Source organism: Phascolarctos cinereus, unplaced genomic scaffold (genome assembly GCF_003287225.1).
Source record: "Phascolarctos cinereus isolate Bilbo 61053 unplaced genomic scaffold, phaCin_HiC Scaffold_4;HRSCAF=312, whole genome shotgun sequence".
NCBI lineage: Eukaryota > Metazoa > Chordata > Mammalia > Diprotodontia > Phascolarctidae > Phascolarctos > Phascolarctos cinereus.
Genome location: NW_027555847.1, coordinates 697,670,378 through 697,696,827, shown reverse-complemented (window position 1 = coordinate 697,696,827; position 26,450 = coordinate 697,670,378). Strand labels below are relative to the sequence as shown.

Below are 26,450 nucleotides of genomic sequence, written 5' to 3'. Positions count from 1 at the left end.
CAGTGCTTCAGTCTGACCGTCCTCATGGGAAGTGGAGACTTAGAGGGTCCACTTTATCAGAGCATCAGAGGGATGTCCCACACCCCTACCCTAATTAATATAACTACCCAGGTGCCCTGACAAAGGTATGGAGGAATAGATTTGGGGGGGGGGAGGTCCATGGGAGCATGGATTCAGAACTGAAAGGGTCATCTAGTCTAACCACCTCATTTTGCAGATGAGGAAACTGAGGCCCAGACAGGAAGTGACCATGGTCACATAGGTAGTAAGGGGCAGGTGGGATTTAAACCTTCCTTCCTGCATAACCCTTGCCTGTCATTTGGGCCTCCTAACAATTTGTCAAGATGGGTACTACTGGCATTATTATGTCAATTTCATAGATGAAACTTTGAAATTCATTGTGACCAGGTCATATAGTTAGTGAGTGCTATGTGGCTCCATGCCTAGCATTTTCTATCTACTATACCAGCTAGGCTCGCAGTTCCAGCACCCCGCCAAAAACCTACCACAAACAAAAATGCATCTTCAAAAATGGGATAGTCACACTCCACAGAGGTAGCTGGTTCAAGTGGGGGAGTGAAGGGCAAGGAGGTGCAAAGAAGCTGGCTGATAAACTTCCTAGCCCAGGTCAAAATTGTGAAATTGGGCCTTTTGTTTCTCTCCAAGCCTTCTTCCCCCCAGAAGTAGCCCCGCTCCCTTGCTAGGCATCAGCCTCTGAAAATGTCATTTCTACAAGTAACCTGGATTATCATCACACCTGGTTGACTAGACTATAAGTTTCTTCCAGGAAGAACAGTCTTCTAAATCTAGAATGTCCGAAAGGACTTTAGATATGTCAGAGGAAGAGGCCTATTGCCTCTAGGATAAAATACCAGCTTGTCTCTTTGCCTTTTAGGGCCCTTCACCACCTGACTCCTGTCTGCCTTTCCAGGTCCGGTTGCTCTGACCTCCCTCCAACAGAACAGCATTTTCCTCTCTGTGCCTTGGCCCAGACTGTCCTCCAGGCCTGGAAAGCACTTGCTGCTAACTCTCCCAGAAGAATCCTTAGGGTCCTCCAAAGGTAAGTTCAGATGCCATCTCCTATATGAGCCTCTTCTTACCCAACCAGGGCTAGTTTCTCTCCCCATCAAAAATTACCCTACTTTTACTCTGTGTGTGTGTGTGTGTGTGTGTGTGTGTGTGTAGGCAGACAGACAGACACATAGATAGATAGATAGATAGATAGATAGATAGATAGATAGATAGATAGATAGATAGATAATGTACTTATATATTTATTTATTTTATTTTCTCACATAGAATGTAAAGTCCTTGAGGGTTGGCCTGCTTTATTTATGTCTTCTGTCCTTGCATCCCCAGGGCTTGCGCCAGGAATGGGGAATCTGCAGCCTCAAGGCCACATGTGGCCCCTCTAGGTCCTCAACTGTGGCCCTTTGACAGAATCCAAACAAGTAAAATATATAGGATTATAAAAGAAACCAATTATCATGAAATGCAGTTATCACAATATTTTGAAAAAAATTCAGGAACCTTGTTGTCATGTATCCATAAAGATCAAGACCCCTGGTCTAGAGGACAGAGGATAGACTTGTTCAGTTTCACCCCTGAGGGCAGAACTAGGGACTAGTAATGGACAAGAAAATTTTGGCTATATAAGGAAAAGCTTCCTAATCATGAGACCTGTCCAGAAGTAGAAGGGGCTACCTTGGGGAGTAGTGGGGTTTCCCATTCATGCCGGTCTTCATGCTGGATGACCACTAGAATGAATGAATGAATGAATGAATGAATGAATGAATGAATGAATGAATAGAAGACCCAACCCTTCCCTCGCCTGCCGTCCCACATTAACTTCCACTTACTCTGTATGCATTTTGTGTGTGTCTAATTATTTCACTGTCATCCAATAGAACCTGGGTCTCCGGTGGACAGGAAATCTGTTTTTGCCCTTCTTTGCACCCCCAGCACTTAGCACAAGGCTTATAAATACTTTCTGACTCTGTACCAGGCCCTGTGCTAAAAATTTGGGGATTCAATTACAGCATACAGACAGCTACTGCCCTCGAGAAGCATGCTTTCAAAATAGGGGGGAGACAAAAGCCCCATTTATTGGGGGCATTGGCCGGGGCCTCCGGTTCTGGTAGGATTTGGACTCTGGGGACTGTGAGTTGCTTTCAACTCTGGGATTCTGTGACCCTCTTTTTATCCCGGTGGAATCTGAGGATTTGAGAGGGAGAGAGAGTGACAGTACCTTGCCCTGGGGAGACTTAATAGATGTATGTTGTATTCACTCTCCTTACCCAAACAAAGTCCCACTGAGAATCTTACTCTTCTTTGTAACCCGGGCTGGATGGGGCCTGGGGGTTCTCAAAGGGAAGGCATTCAGTAAATATTTGTTGATTGATGGATTAACTCTCTCTGGGCTATTTGCATTTTAAGCTTTATCTCTAATTGGGAAATGAAAGGCTTTGTTGCACTGCTGGAAGAATTTCAGACTCGGGAGGGGAGTAGGAAGGGGGCGGAGGAGGGGACTGAGAACAACCCTTTGAAATCCTTCTGGTCAATTCTCCTTACCCTCACCGGACGCCCCCACCCCCACCCCCAGTGGAATAGTGGGGGGGAAATGCGCCAGATTAAAAGTCCCTGGGCCCATCATGCTAGGGACATAGAATGTGCTTAATAAATGTTTTTTCATTCATTCATCCACCCACTCACCCATCCATCCATAGGGCTGTCCATCCACTCATCCATCCGTCCATCCATTCATTCATAGATTTAAGCTGACGGGGGCCTTACGGGACTCCCCACTCCACACTCCATGTCTTGCCTGCAGACTTTGCATTGGCTCTTCCCCCTGCCTGGGATAAACTCCCTCTCCCCTCGGCCTCTTGGAATCTCTGGTTTCCTTCAAAACGCAGCTCGAGTGGCAAAGGCCTGAGGTTCCCCAGCCACTAATGCTTTTGCCCATCCGCTTGTCTTTCATCTGTTTGGCACCCATATGGGTGTACTTTGTCTCCCCCATAGAAGGTGAGCTCACTGAGGGCAGGCTCTGTTTCTGTCTCCCCAGCACCTAGCAGGGTGCCTCCAAAAAAGCTGCCACTTTAAATGCTCGGTGAAGGATTAGTGCATTTAGTCGAGCAAAGTCCTCTTACAATTGAAGAAACTGAGGCCAGGGATGAAGGTCCTCTGGCCCCAATCCAGTGACCTTCCCAAAGTACCAGGTTGCCTTGGATTTCAGGCTCAGATCCTGGCCCCCTGCTTTTCCAGTCTTATTTCCAATTACCTCTGGTATGGTCATGCACCCTGTTATCGTCAGCTGGGCCTGCTAATATCAATGGAATTCCATCCCCTTTCTCCAGGCCTTTGAACATCTCTCCCACCTGGAATGCTTTCCCTTCTCATATACACTTTTTAGAATCCCCAACCCCCATCAAAGGGGCAGCTAGCTAGGTGACACAGTAGCTAGAGTGCTGGGCCTAGTGTCAGGGAGACCTGAGTTCAAATCTGACCTCAGACACTTACTAGCTGGGTGACCCTGGGTAAGTCACTTCACCCTGTTTGCCTCAGTTTCCTCATCTGTAAAATGAGCTGGAGGAGGGAATGTCAAACCACTCCAGTGTCTTTGCCAAGAAAACCCCAAGTGGGGTCACAGAAAAGTCAGACGTGACTGAAATGACAACAACAAGGCCCTTTTTAAGCTCCCTTCTTGTCTCCAATACCAGCCTTTCTGTGTCACTGCCCCCGTCAGATAGTGAACTTTTGCCTTTCTTTGGTATCCCCAGCACTTAGCCCAGTGCCTGCCATATGGTAGCTACTTAATTAATATATTTTTTTAGGGCTACTGAGGTTAAGTGACTTGCCCAGGGTCACACAGCTAGTAAGTGTCAAGTGTTTGGTCTGAGGTCAGATTTGAACTCAGGTCCTCCTGACATCAGGGCCAGAGCTCTATCCACCGTGCCACCTAGCTGTCCTTAATTAATATTTATTAACTGCCTCATCCCACCAGTTTTTAGAGTTCCCAGTTTCTTGGGGTTACTTTGTAATATTTCTATCTTTATATTTACTCATCCCTAAGATCAATCAATAAGCAATAATTAAATGTTTACTGTATGCCAGGCACTGTTCTGGGCATACAAAAGATAAAAATTAAATAGTTCCTACCTTCAAGGAGTTTCCATTCGGCTGGGGTAGGTACACATACATATACATATATAGGTATACACACACACACACACACACACACATGTTTACACATACATGCATACATATAGGTAGGCACACACTTATATACATATGTTTATATGTATACATATACACATATGGGTATGTATCCACATACATGTTTTGATATACATACATGTACATATATAGGCATATATACATGCATAGGTGTGTATATATAGGTATATATACAAATACAGAATTTATATATCCCTACATGCATACATACACACATATGTATACGAGCATATGTTTGTATGTATGTTATATGTACATGTGTTTGTGCACACATATGCACAGGGTGGAATCAGGAAACACTTCTTATAGAAGATGGTCCCAAAGCTGAGTAGGAATTCTCAAGAGGGCAGGTAAGATGGGAGACCCTTCCGGTGGTAGGGGATGGAACACGGGATAGAGGCAAATGGAGTAAAGAAGCTGTTCTGAAGGGTAGGTTTCTCTTATCTGTCTCCCACTCCAGTAGATTATCAACTCCTCCAGGGCAGGAACTGTCTTTTTGTCTCTGTGTCCCCATGTCCAGCACAGTGCCTGACACACACAATCAATAAATGTTCCCTGAATTTCACCTCTAAATCTTCTGATCTGTGTGTTTGGCCCAGCCCCAGCTGGGTTGGGTGGGCAGTTGCTAGAAAGGAGAGTGAACTGATAGGTAGAGAGGGGGAAGCTGGGTAGAAAACTGGCTTTTGAAGGGACCATGGGAAGTCAGTTATTTTAATTTTGCTGAAAGCTCTAATTTAGCTTCATGAAACAGGCACTGTGGTAAGGCTTATAAGCTCCTTGGAATACAAGGTGTGTTAGGGGAAAAAATACTGTAATCACAATAATAATAACTTCCACACTAACACCTTCTGCTCACTCACCCCGAAAAAAAAGCCTGAAGCAGGAATGTGTGTGGCCCCATTCACTCAACCCTATATTTATGAAGACCATACAATGTGCCCAGCCCTGAGCTCAGAAATCTAGGCGATCATAAGAGCATAGGGTCATAGATCCAGAGCTGGAAGGGGTCTTAGAAGCCACCAGTCTTGCATGGTTTGCATGGTTTGAAAGGTACCCAGAGAGAGGCAGAGAGGACTGTGTTAGAATTCTGGCTCTCTTGTTTAGGAGCCTTGTGACCTTGGGTAAGTCACTCTTTATCTAAGATGTAGCCTCAGGGGGCAGCTAGGTGGCAGGGGATAGAGCACTGGCCCTGGCTCCAGGAGGACCTGAGTTCAAATCTGGCCTCAGACACATAACACTCACTAGCTGTGTGACCCTGGGCAAGTCACTTAACCCCATTGCCTAGCCAAAAATATATATATACTGAAGGATCTTAATTTTTCCTTCCACTTCTAAATTTTATAATCTGATGAAAGAAATAGAGAAATATAGATCATACATTTGTATCTGGAGGTAGCGGTATGCTGGTAAATGTTTAACATCTGATTCTGTGGGGTGGGGATTTTGTGTGCTTGACATACTCTCAAGTTTAATCTGCTTTATAACATTTTTCTCCTTTGCTTTCTTAGGTCTAGACAATCAACAAAACAATAAGTCAAGTCCTTGTTTGTAGCGTTTCCTGATTTCTGAGCATTCTGTAATTGCTCATAACTGCTCGCTGGAGCGCCAGCACACCACTGGCTGGAAGAAAGGGACTTCAGAAGTCAGCTAGTTCAATGGCCTTCTTTTATATACTGCCTCGAAAAACTCGGAGGGTACTGATGCCAACTCCCGTTTGGCACTGCTGAGAGTACTCTACAGAGCAGGGCTAGCAGCATGTCACCCTCCCAATTCTCTTGAGGGGCTGTGGGTTTCTTCTAATGCTGTGGACTGAAGTCTGAATTCCAGTGCTATCAACCGCCAGTCACAGTATCTCTCTTCTATCATTGAGTGATTAGGACCGTAGTACCATTTAATTAATCAATTAATATTGATCGATCATTTACTTCATCATTAAGATGACCAATCATTTAATTAATTAATTAACTGATACTGATTGCCTTCAACAAAAGGATATTTACGGGGATATAGCAAGAACAGAAATATAAAACGTTCCCCCAACCCTACCACTATTCTTTATATTGCTTTAGTCCCTGGGGAGAGTGGATTCAAACTTAAAGGATTGGCTACAAAGTATCTTCCTCACCAAGTTCACTTCCCAGTGCTTCATTTTAATAGGCTGCCATGTGGCTGCTTCCACCACGGGTCAAACAGGGTATTTATTCCTCTGCCGACTCTACTGCCAGTAAACCCTGCCATGGACTTCAATTACTGGCCCCCTGTTGCCATCCCACCCTTTTGTAAATTCACCAAGGTCTGTCTCCAATACCATTTCACTCAAGTCAGGAAAGAACAGACACAACACAAAAACAAACAGGGCTGTGTTGTCCTTTGTGAGGCAGGTAAGCCTCACCCCTTATAGCTTCCTCTCTCCAATGTAGCCAGTGAGAAAAGAGACTGAGCTGCTCCGAAAAGGAGACTTTTAGATGCATGCTCAGTTTGGGCTTAGCAGCCAAACAAAAAGGCAGGCTGTGGGCCGACCAGGGACTTCCGCCACACATGCCTGGAAGTAGATTCACCCAATAGCCAGGTTCTACCAAGACTAAGCCTTCAGTGACTTATCCCCTTCCTTAAATGCAGACGTGGAAGTCAAAAAGCCAGGGAGGTCAAGTGACTTGTGTGCAATCAAGCAACCAACATTTATTTAGTGCCTACTGCATTCCAGGCTCTGTGCTAAGTGCTGGGATACTAAAAAGAAACAAAAGACAGCCACTGCCCTCAAGGAGCTTACGATCTAATGGGAGACAGAAGTCACTACACAGAGGCAGAGATTTATGGCATATATTCAATGGATGGAATGGAACAGAAAAGCTGTTATTACGAGCTTAGTATGCGAAAGCCATTGTGTTAAGCCAAGGTAGTACAAACAGAAAAGGCAAGGCAATCTCTTCTTAATGAGCTCCCATTTGATGTGTTGGTAGGTTTTGCTGAAAGACTTTTTTACTCTTTGTTAAATCTTGCTTGCAAGTGATTGCTTGCTGGGAAGGGGAGGAAGAGGGATATATTCAAAAATAAAGCTGATGTAAAAACAAAAGATGTAAACAGTCTAATAGGAGAGACCACATGCAAGCAAATGTATATGAAGCCAGCTGTTAGAGGATAAATAGGAAATAATTAGCAGAGGGAAGGCGCTGGAATTAAGAGGGGTTAGGGAAGGCTTCCTGTAGATTGTGGGATTCTAGTTGAGACTTAAAGGAAGCCAGCGAGGTCAGTAGTAGAAGTGGAGGCGGGAGCCAGAAAGAATGCCCAGAGCCAAGAGATGGAGCCTCTCTTGTTGGCGACAGTCAGCGCCAGAAGGCAGCGTCAAGGAGTGGCATTTGAATTGAGCCCTTCTTATTCTAAAGTCAGTGCTCTTTCCCCAGTCCCACCAAGAGAACAGTATATACAAAGCCTTGGATAATGTAAAAGATTTTCTGATGGAGACTTGCAATTTCATTCAGAGAATACAATACATTGACCCCTAAGAAGTGGCCGGGGCACCAAGAGGTTCAGTCACTGGCTTGTGGCCACACAGCTTATAGGATCCGAGATTTAGAGCTGGAAAGGACCCCAGAGGCCATGCAGTACAAGCTCCCCCATTTTAGGAATGGAGAAGCCAAAGGTTCAATTAATGTTACATGACTAGTATCAGAGAGAGAATTTGAACCCTGGTTTTCCTGACTTTAGTGGCCAGAGCTCTTTCCACTGGGCCATAACTCCTCAAAGCAACAAACACTTAAAAGCACACACTACAATTTTCATCTCAGATGACTGAAAATTAACATGTCTTTCTCCTCTCAGTGGAGAGGTGGGGGACCATGGATGTAAAACACTGTCAGTCACAGGGTTTTAGCGGGCTTTGATTAGATGTTTTCCTTCTTAAACCTGGAAAGACTTCCATGAACTGATGCAAAGTGAAATAAGCAGAACCAGGAGAACATTGTACACAGCAACAGTAACATAATTCGATGGTCAACGATGATTGACTTAGCTCTGCTCAGCAATACAATGATCCAAGACATCTCCAAAAGGCTCACGATGGAAAATGCTATCCACATCCAGGGAAAGAACGATGGAGTCTGAATGCAGATCAGGGCATACTATTTTCACTTTATTTTTTGTAGTTTTTTCCCCACCTTTTGTTCTGCTGCTTCTTCCACAACATAACTAATATGGAAATATGTTTTACATGATTGCACATATGTGATCTTTATCAAATTGCTTACCATATTGGGGGGGAGGGAGGAATGGAAATGAAAAAGAAATTTTGGAATTCAAAATTTTGTTTAAAAATAAATGTTGATCATAAGAAAAAAAAAGTTTTTCTTTTTTACAGGGTTCAATGGATGAGAATGAAGGTAAAGTGAAAATGATTGTGGTGGTGTCAAAAAAAAGACAATAGAACTTTAAAAAAATAGAATAGCTCCTAAAACAAGGCTTCTAAACCATTTTATTTTTATCATGGATCCACTTGAAAGTGATGAAACCTAAAGACTCCTCAGAATTATAGTTTTAAATAAATAAAATCAAATACATAGGATTATAAAATAAATCAATTGAAATAGTTATAAACTATTTTTTTAAAAGTTCAGAAAATTTAAAACTCAAAATCTTATAAAAGTGAATGTTGAAAACTAAAAATAAATAAATATTTTTATTTAAAAATTTGAGTTTCAAATTCTATCCCTCCCTACATTCCTTTCCCTCTTCTTGAGATGGTAAGCAATCAGATATATGTTATTCATGTGCAATTATGTAAAATGTTTCCATATTAGTCATTTTGCACAAGAAGACTCAAAAGAAAAAAAAGAAAGTGAAAAATAGCAAGCTTCAGGCTATATCAAATCAATTATCAGCTCTTTCTCTGGAGGGGAATAGTGTGCTTCATCATTAGTCCTTTGGAATGATCTTGGATCATTGGATTGCTGAAGATAGCTAAGTCTATCATAGTGGCTCATTATACAATGTTGCTGTTACTATATATAATGTTCTCCTGGTTCTGTTCACTTCATTATGCATCAGTTCATGTAAGTCCAGGTTTTTCTGAAATCACCCTGCTGGTCATTTCTTATAGTACAATAATATTACATTACAATCATGTACTTGACTTGTTTAGCCATTACCCAATTGATGAGCATCCCCTTTATTTCCAATGCTTAGCCACCACAAAATGAACGACTAAAAATATTTTTGTACAAATATGTCCTTTCCCCTTCTTTGGATGTCTTTGGGATATAGAGCTAGCTGTGGGATTGCTGGATACCCCACAGTTTTATAGCCCTTTGGGCATAGTTCCAAATTGCTCTCCAGAAAGGTTGGATCAGTTCACAACTCCACCAACAGTGCATTAGTGTCCCAGTTTTCCCACATCCCCTCCAACATCTAGCATTTTCCCTTTTTTAGGGAATAGGTGTGAGGTGACCTCAGAGTTATTTGAATTTGCATTTCTCTAATCAATAGTGATCAGAGCATTTTTTCATATGACTATAGATAGCTTTGATTTCTTCGTCTGAAAACTGCTTTTCATATCCTTTGACCATTTATCAATTGGGGAATGACTTGTATTTTTATAAATTTGACTCTGTTCTCTATATATTTGAGAAATGAAGGCTTTATCAGAAATACTTGCTTTAGGGGCAGCTAGGTGGCACAGTGGAGAGAGCACCAGCCCTGAAATAAGGAGGACCTGAGTTCAAATCTAGCCTCAGGCCAACTACTTCATGCTTACTAGCTGTGTGACCGTGGGCAAGTCACTTAACCCCAATTGCCTTAAAAAAAAATACTTGTTCCAAAAACTTCCCTCCAGTTTTCTGCCTTCCTTATAATTTTGGTTGCATTGGGTTTGTTTGTGCAAAAACTTTTAAAATTGTATATACTCAAAATTATCTATTTTACATTTTGTAATGCTCTCTATATCTTCTTTGGTCCTAAATTCTTTCCTTATCCATAAATCAGACAGATAAACTATTCCATGCTCTCTTAATTTGCTTATGGTATCATCCTTTATGTGTAAATCATGTACTCATTTTGACCTTATCTTGGTGTATGGTGTGAGATGGTGGTCTATACCTACTTTCTGCTGTTTTCCTAGTAGTTTTTGTCAAATAATGAGTTTTTGTCCCAAAAGCTTGGATCTTTGGGTTTAATCATATACCAGATTACTACAGTTATTTACTACAATGTAATTTGTACCTGATCTGTTCCACTGATTCACCACTCTATTTCTTAGCCAGTACTAGACTGTTTTGATAATTACCACTTTGTAATATACTTTGAGATCTGGTACGGCTGAACCACCTTCTTTCACATTTTTTTCCACCGATTTCCTTGAGCTTTTGTTCTAGATGAATTTTGTTATTATTTTTTCTAGCTCTATAAAATAATTTTTTGAAAGTTTGATTGGTATGGCACTGAATAAATAGATTAATTTAGGTAGAATCGTCGTTTTTTATTATGTTGGCTCTGCCTACCCATGAGCAATTAATTTTTTTCCCATTGTTTAGCTCTGACTTTATTTGTATAAAGGTGTTTCATAGTTGTGTTCACATAGTTACTGGGTTTCTCTCCATTGTTACTTGTCCTCCTTGTCCCTAGTTCTGTGCTGGAGGACTAATTTTGTTGTTGATCTGCCTGAAGGGTGGGGCCCTGATGTTGGGTTGCTGTGGAAACTGGGTCTCCCTATTGGCCAGCCCCAGGGTGGGGCTTCACTACTGGTCAGCAATGGAGTCAAGGCCTGGCTTGTGCTGAGGGTGGAGTCACTAGGGTGGGGTCTGGCTGGTTTGCAGGAGCAGGCTTGGAGCCTTCCTGCAGGAGCCTTTCTGTGAGGCTGCTGCTGCTGCCACTCTTGGACCTCCATCCCCTCCTACCCCAGTGAGACTGACCTTTCCTGCAGGCTTACAAACTGCTTCCCTGCTTCTAGATCAATTCTCAGGAGGTTTTCTAGTTGTTTGGAGGGGAATTTGGGAAGGCTTCAGAGAGTCCTTCCTCACTCTACCATCTTGTCACCCAAAGTCTATTTTATGAATTTTAAAACACTTCTGGGAAGGGGTTTATGTTGTTTTTTAGTCATTTTTCGGTTGTGTCTGACTCTTCATGACGCTATTTGGGGTTTTCTTGGCAGAGATACTGGAGTGGTTTGCCATTTCCTTCTCCAGCTCATTTTACAATGAGGAAACTGAGGCAAAAGTGAATTGCCCAAGGTCACCCAGTTAGTAAGTGTCTGAGGCCAGATTTGAACTCAGGTCTTCTTGACTCCAGGCCCAGTGCTCTATGGAGTGCCTGCTTTAAAGATTGTAATTGAAGAGCGTGTAGCAATTTTAACTTGCATGAGTAAAGAACGTTTCCTGACAGGAGTTGCCCTTATTTCGACAAAGTCACTGGTCTAGTTAAAAAAGAATCCCCATCACTAATTACACACTCAAACAGTGTATTACATACAAGAATTTGTTTATTGCACCACATATTTAAAGCTAGAAGGCTTCTGAGAGATTATGCAGTCCAAGCCCCTCCTTTCATTTTTAAAGATTTTTTTTTTAATCTGAGCCTAACAAACAAGCATTTCAACATGCAAGGAACAGAAAAAGAATTTCGTAGGAAACAGTTAATCTCTTTTCTTCAGCTATTTAAAAGTGTGCATTAACTTTAACACCATAGTACCAACAGTGCCCAACTTGGCCATGACCCCTTCTATACTGCCTTCTACTCATTTCTGTGTGTTGTTTCTTCATTAAGACTCACTCTCTTCTTTCTTTCTTTCTTTCTTTCTTTCTTTCTTTCTTTCTTTCTTTCTTTCTTTCTTTCTTTCTCTCTCTCTCTCTCTCTCTCTTTCTTTCTTTCTTTCTTTCTTTTTAACAAAAAAGTAAATGAAAAGCATTATTAAGCAATTTATTATTTGCCAAGTAGGGTGAAGGTGATACATGGTTTCAGGGAGTTCAAAGATTACCCAGCCACCTCCACTCACAACTCTCCCTTAACAATATAGAAGCTCTCCTTTTTAATAAATAAGAGTGATCAGGCAGAACATATTGACAAGTCAGCTGTGTCTGAAAATGCATGTCTCCTTCTGCACCTTAATCTGCCACCTCTCTGCCAAGACCTGCTTCCTCATTGGTCTTAGGGAGTTTTGATTAGTCACTGTATTGATCTGAGTTAAGTCTCTGAAAGGTACAGAGTTTCCTTCACATTACGCTAGTCATTATATAAATTGTTCTGGTAGTACTGTTCACTTCACTGTGTATCAGGTCCTACAAGTCATCTAAGGTGTCTCTAAATCTGTCCCTTTTGTCAATTCTCACACTAAAATATTTCATTGCATTAATGCACAAGTTTGTTCAGCCATTACTCCTACTGATGGATACCAGCTCTTTGCTATAACAAAAACTGCTGCTATAAAATTTTTGTACATATGGGGACTTTCCTCCATCTTTGATGTACTTCAGGTAAATGCCTGAAAGGAAAAGACCATGTCTTTGGGATCTGGACCCCAAAAAGGAAACACTCTGGACTTTCCCACCTGGCCAAATCTCTAGCTTTCACCTGAGGCTATAATCCTATCCTCTGGCCTTTCATTGTGGCTATGCCCAATCTCCCAATTCTGTTCTGTTACTTCCTGATTGCCCCTGGCCACTTCTCACCCTTAATCCTATTTAGACTCCATTCTTCCTAGGCCTTGTCCTGGAGTTCTGTTAACCCCAGTTTATTGGTCACTCCCATCCAGATCCTCCTTAGATCCTCCTCCAGTCACCTCAGACTAGTTGGTCATTTCTGGATTCCTCCCACAGTCTTTCTGTATGTAAGGACATCTGGCCTCCATTAAGGTGCTCAGATTCTCAAGAGTCTAACCAAAGGTTCAGATTTTTACAATCTAGCCAACAGCTCACAAATGTTCAGATTCCTTAAGAGTCTGGCCAATATGGTGGATCTTTAATAAACCTTGTCTCTGCCTGAACAAGTTGTGGTATATGAATGTAATGGAATACTATTGTTCCATAAGAAATGGTGAACAGGTGGACTTCAGGAAAACCTGGAAAGACTTATACATGAACTGATGCAGAGTGAAGTGAGCAGAACCAGGAGAACATTGTACACAGTAACAGCAACATTTTTCGATGATCAACAATGATTTACTTAACTCTTCTCAGCAATGCAATGATCTAAGACAATTCCAAAAGACTCATGATGGAAAATGCTATCCACATCCAGAGAAAGAATTATGGGGTCTGAATGCAGTTTGAAGCATACTATTTTCACTGGCTTTTGTGTGTTTTTTTTTGGTGGGTTTTCCCTTTTGTTGTATTTCTTCTTTCACAACATGACTAATGTGGAAATATGTTTACATGATTGCATATGTATAACCTGTATCAGATTGTGTGCCATCTTGGGGAGGAGGAATGGAAGGAAGGAAGGGAAGGAGAAAAAATTTGGAACTCAAAATCTTTTTAAAAAATGAATGTCGGAAAACTGTCCTTACATGTAATTGGAAAAAAATACTATTTACCAAGAAAAAAAGAGTGTAGCTACAGAGCTACAGGAAGTGCCTTCTTCTGGACAGCTGGCACCGACCCAGGAACCCAGGACTTCTCAAATTTGACAAATGGTAGCCAAGGCTGGAAATTCCCATGTCTCTCTCAGAATTACTATTCAAAGAAATGTGCTCAGGCATCAGCGTCTGCCTTGCCACTGCACCCTAAAAACCACAGGATCTTTCCATCTGACTGGCAGCTGAAACCTTCCGTATGTGTTGTTTTCCCCGTTAGAATGTGAGCTCTTTGGGAACAGGGACTTTTCTATGTGTATCCCCAGTACTTAGAATAGTGCTTTGTTATATACTAAGTGTTTAATAAATGCTTTACTTATGCATTCATTCATTCATAAAACTGCATAAGGCAAGCCCTGACCTTGGAACCTGTAATCTTGGAATTCAAAGATGGGGCTCATTGTTGAGGGAGGAGGAAGATTTATGAGATGCATTGTGCCTTCCAGGGGAGGAGAGCAACCTTCCCCTTCTGTATCTGTCCTCTGAAGGAAGAGGACGAAGAGTCTGTAGGGATTGGGACTTCCATCTCCTGCCTAATCCCCAGCCTTTGGAGGGAAGATGAAGAGTAAGATGGGACTGCCTGCCTGACTATGTACCTTCCATCTCATGCTGAGCATGTCTCCGGCCTGATTTCCAGCCTCTCTGGGAAGAGGAATTGTGTTTGCCAGTGAATGATTAACATAGTCATGCCTGGTCACACCCTACACATCCCATTGATTCTGAATCCCTGTAGGTTGTCATCTAAATCCCATTTTCCACCCCCACCACCTGATTCTTTGTTCTCATCTGCCTCAAAATTTTGTACCCCAAAGTCCCAACCAAGCACTACCCTCCCCTTCCACTATGCCCTCTGGAATGCCTATTCCACAGACAATGAATTTGCCTTCAATCTTAAATCCTTTCCTCTTCTACTTCTTCCATCTTCTGGCCATCACTGAAACCTGGCTCCCCAGTGATGACAAAGACTCCCTGAATACCCTTTTCACTACTAGCTGTAACTTTGCTCATGCCCCTCAGTTTACTAGTTGAGGTAAGGGAGTTGGAATATGCCCCCTTCTCTCCTTCAGAACTGCAACCACTTCTTTTACAAGCCTCATCACATTACGCTTGAACTATTAACAATAGTCTGCTGGTGGGTCTGCCTGCCCTAAGTCCCTCTTCACTCCAACCCATCCATTCAGCCACCAAAATCATTTTCCTAAAGCTCAGGTCTGACCTTGTTACTCTCCTACTCGATAAACTCCTGTGACTCCCTGTCATCTCCAAGATCAAATACAAATGATCTGTTTAGTATTCAAAGCCTTTCTTAACCTACCCTGCCTACCTTTCCAGTCTTCTTACACCTTAATCCTTACACCTACCCTCTGATCTAGTGATGCTGGTTTCCTTACTGTTCCTCAAACAAAGTACCCCATCTCTCATATTTTGTGTACTTTCCTTCTTGCTTCTGGGCATTTACTCTGGCTCTCCTCCATGCCTTCAATACACTTCCTCTTCATCCCTACCTGCTGGCTTTCTTGGCTTCCTTCGAGTCCATTCAAAATCCCATGGTCTACAGGAAGCCTTCCCCAATGTCTCTTCATTCTAGTGCCTTCCCTCTCTTAATTATTTCATACATTGTTTGTTCATTGTCTTCTCCGTTGAATTGAGAGCTCCTTAGAGGCAAGAACTGTTTTGTTTTGTTTTGTTTCCTCTTCTTATATCTCCAGTACTTAGCACAGTGTCTGACATATAACAGACTATAAATGCTTATTGGCTGACTGACTGGTAGCCAAAGTATCTCAGATGCATTTTTAAAATCTGTTATTTATGATTTTATAGATGAAAGTAATTCTAGGTGGAAACATCTTGCTTAACGGAGAGCAAAATTATTGTTAGTACTCATCTTCAGCATTTCTGGAACTAGGGTTTGTGACTTGCAAATTGTTTCTGCTTTTCAGAGGTAGGTCAGGGTGTCCTTAATTACAATGAGGCAATTCCTAAACAACTGGGTAACAAAGTAAAGGATGCACTGTTGTTAGTGGATGACCAAGCCAAAGAAGCTCCTCAATCAGTCCTATGGCACATTATATGATTTAGTTCATCGGAAGAAGGTCATTGAATGAACCCAGGAAACTCCATGTGATTGGCTGGCTGGGAATTAGCCATATGCCTTGTAGCCTATAAAAACCAGTTGGCCCAACTCTGTTGTAGCTCCAGCTTGTGAGGGCTAGCTCTTCACCTTTTCCTTTGTGCATCTTCAGAGTGCAGGAGAGAAGGATTCCCTCACCCCAACCAGAATAAGCAGTGGTAACTACCTGCAGAAGCACGTGGCCATAGGATACGTCTGCTTTTGTAGAAGAGGGATGATTCTGGATTCCCTAGGCAGCATGACCCCAGAAGAGAAAGATTCTGGATTCCCTAGGCAGCAGGACCCCAGAAGAGAAAGATTCTGGATTCCCTAGGCAGCAGGACCCCAGAAGAGAAAGAAATCTTGGGCAGTACCAGTTTGTAGGGGTGCTTCAAAGTTTGGGAGTTTTAGACATTGAATCTTCTGGAGAGAGAAGAATTTTGGGATGCATTCTGTTCTGTTGAGAAGGAAAAAAAATAGTCCAAATCCTTTTGGGGGCAACAGCTGTCAGCGTCCAGCTGAGCAGCATAGGGCACACAGGTTCCCTACATTTGTGCCTTTCAAATCATGACATCTGTATGCCTCCACTTTTGCCACTGATGTCACAAGGGTATACACCACAGGTTTGTGGGGGAGATGTTTTGTCACTAGTTTTCTTGCAATTTTATTTCAGTAAATGTCTTTTCTTTGAGCTGATTATGTCTTCAGGTTGACTACTGTAAGGATGGGGTGGTTGATATATTCAACCACACTTGAAGTGAGTAATGAAATGATCAATGTCATGATCTTAGATGAAGTGTAGGAAAGTCCTTTGAACTATGGTAACATGGCTCAAGAAACACATTCAAATAGGTGGAGGATACTTGGTCATGCCTCAAAGGTCATGTACTAATTCTCAGGCTAGGGAACCAGTCAGCAAAGAAGTTGCAGCAAGTGTGGTATTCCGGCACACCCTCAAGGGGCAAAGGAAGATCTGAGAGACGTTGAGGAGGGTCATTGGCTCTGTAGGGATCTTAGAGCTGAAGATTCAGGCTAAGGGAAGTCTCAAGAAAAGGTCAACTCTTTTCCCAGCTTCCTCTACCAGCGGCTGTCCACCCACAGATATGATACTATAATATAATCGGCTCTTTAATTATTTAAAATTTTTTAGTAAATTTAAATTTTCTTCATCCATGAAAAGACCAGGAATTAACTAGAGATATAAATGGGAACGTGCAGAAAGCCCCACTTATATGTTGTTTGTTTGTTTGTTTTTTGGCTAGGCAATGAGGTTAAATGACTTGCCCAGGGTCACACAGCTTAGTAAGTATTATATGTTTGAGGCCGGATTTGAACTCAGGTCTTCCTGAATCCAGGGCCAGTGTTCTGTCCACTGTACCACCTAGCTGCCCCATCCGAGTCATGTGTTAATAATAAGAATTTTCCTAACTGGAGGCTCCAAGTAATTGTAATTGAATTCATAATTTTTCATCTCAGAAGCGCTCTAAAACCAAAAAAGAGAGAATCACTTGTACCTTAGGCAAGGAAACAAACATTTATTAAGTACCTCCTACATTCTAGGCACCAGCTTAGTGCTTTACAGATTGATCTCATTTCATCCCTTACAACAGCTCTGGGAGGTAGGTGCAAATATTATATCCCTTTCGCAGCTGAGGAAGCTGAGACAGACAAAGATCAAATGACTTAGTCACACAGCTACTAAGTATCTGAGGCTGGATTTGAACTCAGATCTTCATTACTCCAGACCTAGCACTGCACCACCAAGCTGTTTTAGGCCACCATTATATTGGCTCTAGGCTTAAACAAGTTAATCAGTATAACAGGGTGTTCCGCTATTAAAATGTAAACACATCAATAAAGCCTTATGGATTACAGTTTTAGAGGTGTGGACCCACAGAATACCTTGAACCTTGAAAGGCACTAAAGCATAACAAGAGGAGATTGGACTAGATGGGCTCGTTTCTTCCCAGCACTGACATTCGGTGCTCTGTGGGCCCTCCCAGGTCTGACCTTCTCGGTTTCAGAGCCCGCCCCTGCTGACAGTCTCTGTCTATTTTGTGCCTCTTCCTACCTTGCATTTTCACAATTTTAATCAATGAAATGTAAGTACCAAGCCCTACCTCTTCATACTCTGTTCTTATCAACTCATTGCTCCTGAGGGACTGGGCCGTTGTCCCTGGAGTTTAAACCTATGATAAAATATGCATTTTTTTACTGTGCTTGACAAAAGATATGAAATGACCTGGCACAGAGCCATGTAACGAGCATTAGATTTGGAAGGAACTGTGACCTGTGTTTGAATCAGTCTCTGCCTTTAATAACTGTGTGACCTTGCACCTGCCATTTCCTTCCCCTCTGGGTATCAGTTTGTCCACTTTTTTATTTTGGTGAGGCAACTGGGGTTAAGTGACTTGCCCAGAGTCACACAGCTAGTGAGTGTTATGTGTCTGAGGCAGGATTTGAACTCAGGTTCTCTTGACTCCAGGGCCGGTGCTCTATCCACTGCACTACCTAGCTGCCCCAGTTTGCCCACCTTTAAAATGGGAATAATAATTTCTCCTCTCCCTCTCCCACAAAATTGGTATGAAGAGCACTTCAATGATGTGTGATTTCTTCACCTTGAGAACTCATTATTCAATTGTTTCAGTTGTGTCTGACCCTTTTTGGGGTCTTCTTGTCAAAGATGCTAGAGTGGTTTGCCATTTCCTTCTCCAGCTCATTTTGCAGATGAGGAAACTGAGGCAAACAGGGTTAAGTGACCTGTCCAGGGTCACACAGCTAGTAAGTGTCTGAGGCCAGATTTGAACTCAGATCTTCCTGATTCCAGGCCCAGTGCTATCTACTGAGCTGCCTCTTGGGAACTTCTAGCCCTCTATAACTAATATGGCTAGGTCCTAAATAGTGTGAATAATGATTCCCAGTAAGTGATCACATCAGTTGAATTAACACTGAATATTTCTTTGGGATGGAACCAATTACCGTATTTTACAGAATGATAATTTCAAATATTTGGATTTCTGAGGCTGCTTCACAAGAATTCATTATTTTCGTTAGGACCTATGTGTTCAGTTGTGTCTGACTCTTCATGACCCCGTTTGGAGTTTTCTTGGCAGAGATACTAGAAGTAGTTTGCCATTTCCTTCTCCAGCTCATTTTACAAATCAAGAAACTGAGGCAAACAGACTTGCCCAAGGTCACACAATTCAGAAGTGCCTGAGACTGGATTTGAACTCAGGTCCTTCTGACTCTAGAGTCAGTGCTCTATCCACTGGGCCACCTAGCTGTCCCTTATTAGGACCTAGTCTTAGTCTTTTTTGTTGTTTGTTTGGTTTTTTTTGGCTAGGCAATGGGGTTAAGTGACTTGCCCAGGGTCACACAGCTAGTAAGTGTTATGTGTCTGAGGCTGGATTTGAACTCAGGTCCTGCTGAATCCAGGGCCGGTGCTCTATCCACTGCGCCACCCAGCTGCCCTAGTCTTAGTCTTAAAGAGCTGCCTGAGGCTCAGAGAGGCTACCCAGGTCACACAGCTAGAATTCGCAGAGAGATTAGACCCTCCCTGACTCCAGGTTCAGGTCAGCATTTGGTCTTGCCATGCTACCTTGGAAAGCATAATAGAAATAAGTTTTCACTATACTTTGGACTGGGAAAACTCCACCTTTCTATCTCAGCTCCCTAGATGGAACTTCATCTATGAGATTTTAGCCACAAGAAAATACTGGGCTAAGTGGCACAGCAGATACAGCACTGGCCCTGGAGTCAGAAGGACCAGAAGGAACTGAATTCAAATCCAGCCTTAGACATGTACTAGCTGTGTGACCCTGGGCAAGTCACTTAACCCTCATTGTCTCCAAAAAAAAAAAGACCATTCAGGGAAAATATGGAGCTACTTAAAAATTGGAGGTGAGGGAGAGGAACAGGTAGATATAAAGAGGAAAGGAAGGGAGTCTTTGTTCTGTCTGTATTGTAGGTGTGTCTAGCCAGAGTGTTGGGCAGATTGTATTCCTCCTGGAAAAGAATCAAGTTTCATTTCCTGCCCGAAGATCTGGGCACTTGATAAGGACCTTTACAACACTGTGTCTTGCCTGTGTAAATGCTCTGTTAGGCTTTATTTCTGTATCACAAAGCCTTTGTTCTAATTAATATCAAATCATCTGTGTTTGAGGGGCAATTGACTATTTGGGTTCTTACAGAAAGAACATTCAGCTGAGTTAAGAGACCTGGGTACAAATCCCAGTCCTGTAGTTAAATAACTGTATGACCTTGGGCAAGTCACTTAACAGCTTGGGCCTCAGTTTCCTCATCTGAAAAATGACAGGGTTTGGGTGTATTATCAGTAAAGTCCCTCCCAGCTCTGAAAATTGTTCTAGGGCAGGTCTGACATTCTGTTTTCTGAGGTCCTTCTCCACTCTGACATTTTATGTTAGAAGACTCCCTTCAGATCTGGTAATTCTGTATTCTAAAGGTCCCCCCAGATCTGACATTCTGTGTTCTAAGGTCTTTCCCTACTCTGACATTTTCTGTTCTAAGGTCACTTTCAACTCTGCCGTTTTCTGTTATAAGGTTCCTCCCAGCTCTGAGATTCAGTAAGAATGCCATTGAGGCAGCTTGACATAGTATATAGTCTAAATAATTCTGGACTTGGAGGTGGGAGAATGGATTTCGACACCTGCTGGGTCATAACGGGGAAATCTCTTGTCAAATCTTGTCGTGTCTTTCTCCCCAAAGTCTCACCTTTTACAAGAAGCCTTTCTCAGCCTTCCTTAACCTCAGCACCTTCCTTCTGGGACCACCCCCAAGTTATTCTGTCTAGATCTTGTTTGTACACAACTCTGGGCATGTTGTCTCAGCCTAATGACTGTGAGCTCCTTGACAGCAGAGACTGTTTTTGCCTTTTTTTCTATCGCCAGCATTTAACAAAATCGCTACTGTGTATTGTTCATCTGTATCCAACTCTTCATGACCCCATTTGGGGTTTTCTTGGCAAAGATACTGGAGTGGTTTGCTATTTCCTTCTCCAGCAGATGAGGAAACTGAGGCAAACAGCATTAGGTGACTTGCCCAGGGTCACACAGCTAGTCAGGGTCTGAGGCCAGATTTGAACTCAGACAGTTGAGTCTTCCTCACTCCAGGCCTAGTGCTCTGTCTATTCACTGTGCCACCTAGCTGCCTTACAGACCTAGTTGGTCTATTGCCATAGCCTTCTAATTGGTCCCCTGCCTCGTTTCCTTCTATTCTAATTCATCCTCCACTCAGCTGCCCAAGTGATCTTTTTTTTTTAATTTATTTTAAACTTAAATATAAAATAAGAAAAGAAAAAAGAGCATTGTCATATTTACAGCTGAACCTGAGAGGATTCAAAATAAACAGCAACAAATTTACATTTCAAGAAAGCCTGTATAATAAATACTCTGCATTGTGTTTAGAGCTGTCAAGCTTTTCCTCCCTTCCTTGTAAGTTTTCTTTTGTTCTGTGCTGTGCACTTTTTACTTTGTTCTTTTTCCCCCTTCCTCTCCCCACTCCCCCAGAAGGCTACAATTAAGCACAGCTATATACATGTATACATATACATACACACACTCACATATTGCAGATCTGATGTCCCTCCCCTAACAGACTCCAGGGGCTCCCTCTCCATTACCTCCAGGATCAAATATAAAGTGCTCTGTTTGCCATTCAAAGCCCTTCACAACCTGGCCCTTTCCTACCTTTAGAGTCTTTTTACATATCCCTCCCCTCCCTCAGTTTTTTTTTAATAGCCTACAGCACCCAGCATTCCCAGGTGGTCTCCCATCCAAGTACTAACCAGGCCCGACCCTGCTTAGCTTCGGAGATCAGAGGAGATATGGGCATTCAGGGTGGTATGACCCTAGAGCTCCCTCAGTTCTTGGAGAGAAAACCTACGCATGTGCAAATGTGATGTCAGTGGAACAGGGATGAAGAAGGGGTCCACACAAAATACTCAAAGCTTGGTATATGTATGGTACTGGCTTTTTTGTCTTTGTCAATGACCCAAGAACTTTCGTTCTAACCTGCTTATAGTGATGTGAAATGAAGCTTCTGGCTCCTTCCTTGAACTACTTGGACACTGGTCACATGGACCAGGGTCTAGACAATATCGACATCTTGCCATCTACCCTGCTTCTATCCCTGCTTCTCACTACTAGGAACAGAGACCCTGCCTCTCCCCTCACTGCAAGAGAGACAATCAATTTGATTTTGGAGCTGACCTGAATGTACACCTTACATTTCATCACCAGCCAGGCCTCATACTCTAGTCTCCAGCCTGGCCACCGACCACTAGGAACAGCGTCTCCACTGCTCAGCCATGCTCTGAATTTAAACCTGGGGGAAAGGGGAGGGGCTGTCCTAAGTAGAAGAACCCTGGACTCTCATATCTGGACTGCATACTAAGACCTGAATTATTTTATGGTCCTTGGCAGCTAGACGATGCAGTGGAATCGGGAAGACCTAGTTCAAATTCTTCCTTCAACATTTCCTAGCTGTGCAACCGACTTAGTTTCCTCATCTGTAGAATGGAGGTAATAATAACACCTACCCCTAAGGTTGTCTTGAGGATAAAATGAGATATTTGTAATGCATTTTGCAAACCTTAAAGTGCTATATTAATACTAGATGATGGTGATGATGGTGATGGTCACAAAGTCAACAGCAGAATTTGGCAGCATCATGCAGTACAAAGGAGAATTGCCATCTGAATTCCTGTCGCATGTGGACGATAACAGACTAGAAGCAAAAGGGGGGAAGATGTAGATATGACCAGAATGATCCAATTAGTCAATGACTATGGAGTTGGTTCAATTTAAAAATATCCCTAAGGAATGCTGGAGCTTAAAATACTCCTTGAACTGCGTGACAGCTCAGTAGATTATGTGGAATGATTCAAGCATTGTGACAGAAGTCTACAAATTAGCCATTAGCAAAGATTCAACCCAACCACCACAAGGCTATTCTTTCATTTGTAGTCCAAGGAAGGGTCACCCAAGGAAACTCATAGGAATTCTGGAAAGAAGCAGACTCATGAGCAAACCTATTCCACCTGGAAAGGTAATGGGACAAAGAAATAAAGACTGTGACAGATTGATGCAAAACTAGCAGGAGCAAAGCAGAGTCAGAAATTCCTTCTGTAACAATCAAGGAAAAGATGGCCATCCCTTGTGCAAATACATTTGGTTTTTGTTTGTTTTTTAATTTAATTTAGTTTTCAGTTCTGAATCCTTTCCCTCCCTCCTCCCAGTCTGCCACCCATTGAGAAAGAAAGAAAAACAAAACTGTTACAAATTTGTATCAAGAAAATATGCCTCAAGATGGCAGAGTGAAAGCAGTGACTTGCTTGAGCTCTCCCCCAAACTCCTCCAAATACCTATAAAAAATGGCTCTAAACAAATACTAAAGCAGCAGAACCCACAAAAAATCAGAGTGAAGCAAATTTCCAGCCCAAGACAACCTGGATGATTGATCAGAAAGGTGTATCGCGCCAGGCGGGGAGCGCAGCGCGGCATGGGCCTGCAGGCTGCAGCGAACCTGGAGCAGGCCTCAGAGGACTGAATCACAGGCAGCTCTGGAGGATTCCAGACCCCCCCACCCACAAACATCAAAGACAAATTAGAAGGTCAGTGGGAAACGTCTGCTTCTGCGGTGCTGAGAGAGGAGCTAGGTTTCAAAGCCAGTTGCAGAGCTTAGAGTGTGGGCGCCGGGCGGTGGCTGCATCCTGAGCTTCCGGCCCACAGACTGAGGGGGAATCCAGTGGCTGATCAGAGGCGGATTGCAGGGATCGCTTTGCCAGTGCTGAGGCAGGAATCTCTTGCTTTGCCTGTACTTGGATCTGGGTCACAGTTCTGGGCAGCGGTCCTGGGGCGAGGAGGAGTGCTGGCGAGGTGGAGCTTGTAGTGGCAGTACAGAGAAACCTCTCACAGTTACAGGACAGAAAGGAGTACTTGTGTAGCAGAGCAGGCCAGGAAAGGAGTAAACACCTTCCCCTTATCATACCACCTTGGAAGAACTGAAAATTTACAGGTCCCTACAAGTATCTCTGAAAACAGCTGTACAAACCCCGAAGCTTGGGACAGTACATTCTCCACATTGGAAGCAGATTCTTACCTTAACAAAGAGTTTAAAACTCAAGTAATTGGCCAGGATCATGAGCAAGCAGCAAAAAGAGTCAGACTATATTATCTTACTTTGGTGAAAAAGAAGACCAAAATATACAACCAGAAGAAGACAACAAAGTCAAAGCCCCTACATCCAAAGCCTCCAAGAAAAATATGAATTGGTCCCAGGCCATGGAAGAGCTCAAAAAGATTTTGAGAAGCAAGTAAGGAAGTAGAGGAAAAACTGAGAGTGATGCTAAAGGAGATACTGAAGAAAATAAAATAGCCTAACCCAAATGCAAAAGAGGTCCAAAAAGCCAATGAGGAGAAGAATGCCCTAAAAAGCAAAATTGGCCAAATGGAAAAGGAAGTCCAAAAGATTACTGAAGAAAATACTTCCTTAAAAATTAGAATAGAGCAATTGGAAGCTAGTGACTTTATGAGAAATCAAGACACTGTAAAACAAATCCAAAAGAATGAAAAATAAAGACAATGTGAAATATCTCATTGGAAAAACAACTGACCTGGAAAATAGATCCAGGAGAGAGAATTTAAAAATTATTGGACTATCTGAAAGCCATGATCAAAAAAAGAGCCTAGACATCATCTTTCAAGAAATTATCAAGGAAAACTGCCCTGATATTTTAGAACCAGAGGGCAAAATAGAAATTGAAAGAATCCACAGATCTCCTCCTGAAAGAGATCCCCAAAGGAAAACTCCTAGGAATATTGTAGCCAAATTCCAGAGTTCCCAGGTCAAGGAGAAAATATTACAAGCTGCCAGAAAAAACAATTCAAGTATTGTGGAAACACAATCAGGATAACACAAGATTTAGCAGCTTCTACATTAAAGGACACAGGGCATGGAATATAATATTCTGGAGGGCAAAGGAGATAGATTACAAAAGAATCACCTACCCAGCAAAACTGAGTATAATCCTTCAGGGGAAAAAATGGTCATTCAGTGAAATAGAGGACTTTCAAGCATTCTTGATGAAAAGACCAGAGCTGAATAGAAAATTTGACTTTCAAATACAGGACTCAAGTGGAACATGAAGAGGTAAACAGGAAAGAGAAATCATAAGAGACTTATTAAGGTTGAACTGTTTACATTCCTGCATGGAAAGATGATATTTATAACTCATGAGACCTTTGTCAGTATTAGGGTAGTTGGAGGGGAAAAAAATTACATGTATGTATATATAGATAGATAGGTAGATAGATAGAGAACACAGGGTGAATTGAAGATTAAGGGATCATACCTGGAGAATAAAATTAAGGGATGAGAGAGGATTATGCTAGAAGAAGAAAGGGAGAGGTAGAGGGGGATAAATTATCTCACCAAAAAAAACCAGAAAAGAAAAGGCTCTTATAATGAAGGGGAAACGGGGGAAGGTGAGAGGGAATGAGTGAATCTTGTTCTCATAGGATTTGGCTTAAGGAGGGAATAACATACACATTCAATTGGGTATGGAAGTCTGTCTTACCCTACAGGAAATCAGGGGGAGAAGGGGACAAGAGAGCAGGGGGATGATAGAGAGGAGGGCAGATTGGGAAAGGGGGTAATCAGAAGCAAATACTTCTGAGGAGGAACAGGGTCAAAAGAAATAATAAAATAAATGAGGGGGGGCAGATAGGATTAAGGGAAATAGAGTTAGTTTTTCACAACATGTCTACTATGGAAGTGTTTTGCATAGCTGCACATGTATAACCTATATTGAGTTGCTTGCCTTTTCAATGAGGGTGGCTGAGGAGAGAGGAAGTGAGAAAATTTGGAACCCAAAGTTTTAAAAAACACATTTAAAAAAAATGTTTTCACATGCTACTGGGAAATAAGAAATACAGGAGATGGGGAATAGAAGTCTATCCTGCCCTACAGGAAAATAGAAGGGGAAGGGGATAAGAGAAGAGGGGGAGAGATAGAAGGGAGGGCAGACTAGGGGAAGGGATATTCAGAATGCATGCCATCTTGGGGTGGGGGAGGGGCGAGTTGGGGTGAAAATTTGGAACTCAAAATCTTGTGGAAGTGAATGTTGAAAACTAAAAATAAATAAATTTATATCAAATTAAAAAAAGAAAAAGAAAATATGCCTCCATTCCCACTCTGGGTGTCCATCATCTAACAGGAGATGGGTCCCAAGTGTTATCATGAGCCCTTGGGGTTAAGGCTGTGGCTGGTCTTTGTGTTGATTAAAGTTCCTAAAGTCTCAAAACTGATTGTCGTTACAATACTGTTGTTATTGTATAAATTGTTCTCCTGGTCCTGCTCCCTTCACTTTGTATCACTTCATACAAGTCTTCCCAGGTTTTTCTGAAACCATCCCCTTCATCATTTCTTGCAGCACAGGAGCATCCTATCACCTTCATATAGTATAACTTGTTCAGCATTTCCTCAACTGATGGGCCTTCTTTCAGTGTCCAGCTCTTTGCCATCACATAAAGA

General features: G+C 42.4%; 1 pseudogene; it reads right to left on the bottom strand.

The window, feature by feature from the left end:
- Positions 1-21,653: 21,653 nt before the first annotated feature.
- On the bottom strand, positions 21,654-21,771 carry LOC144457213 (5S ribosomal RNA; annotated as a pseudogene).
- Positions 21,772-26,450: the final 4,679 nt, after the last annotated feature.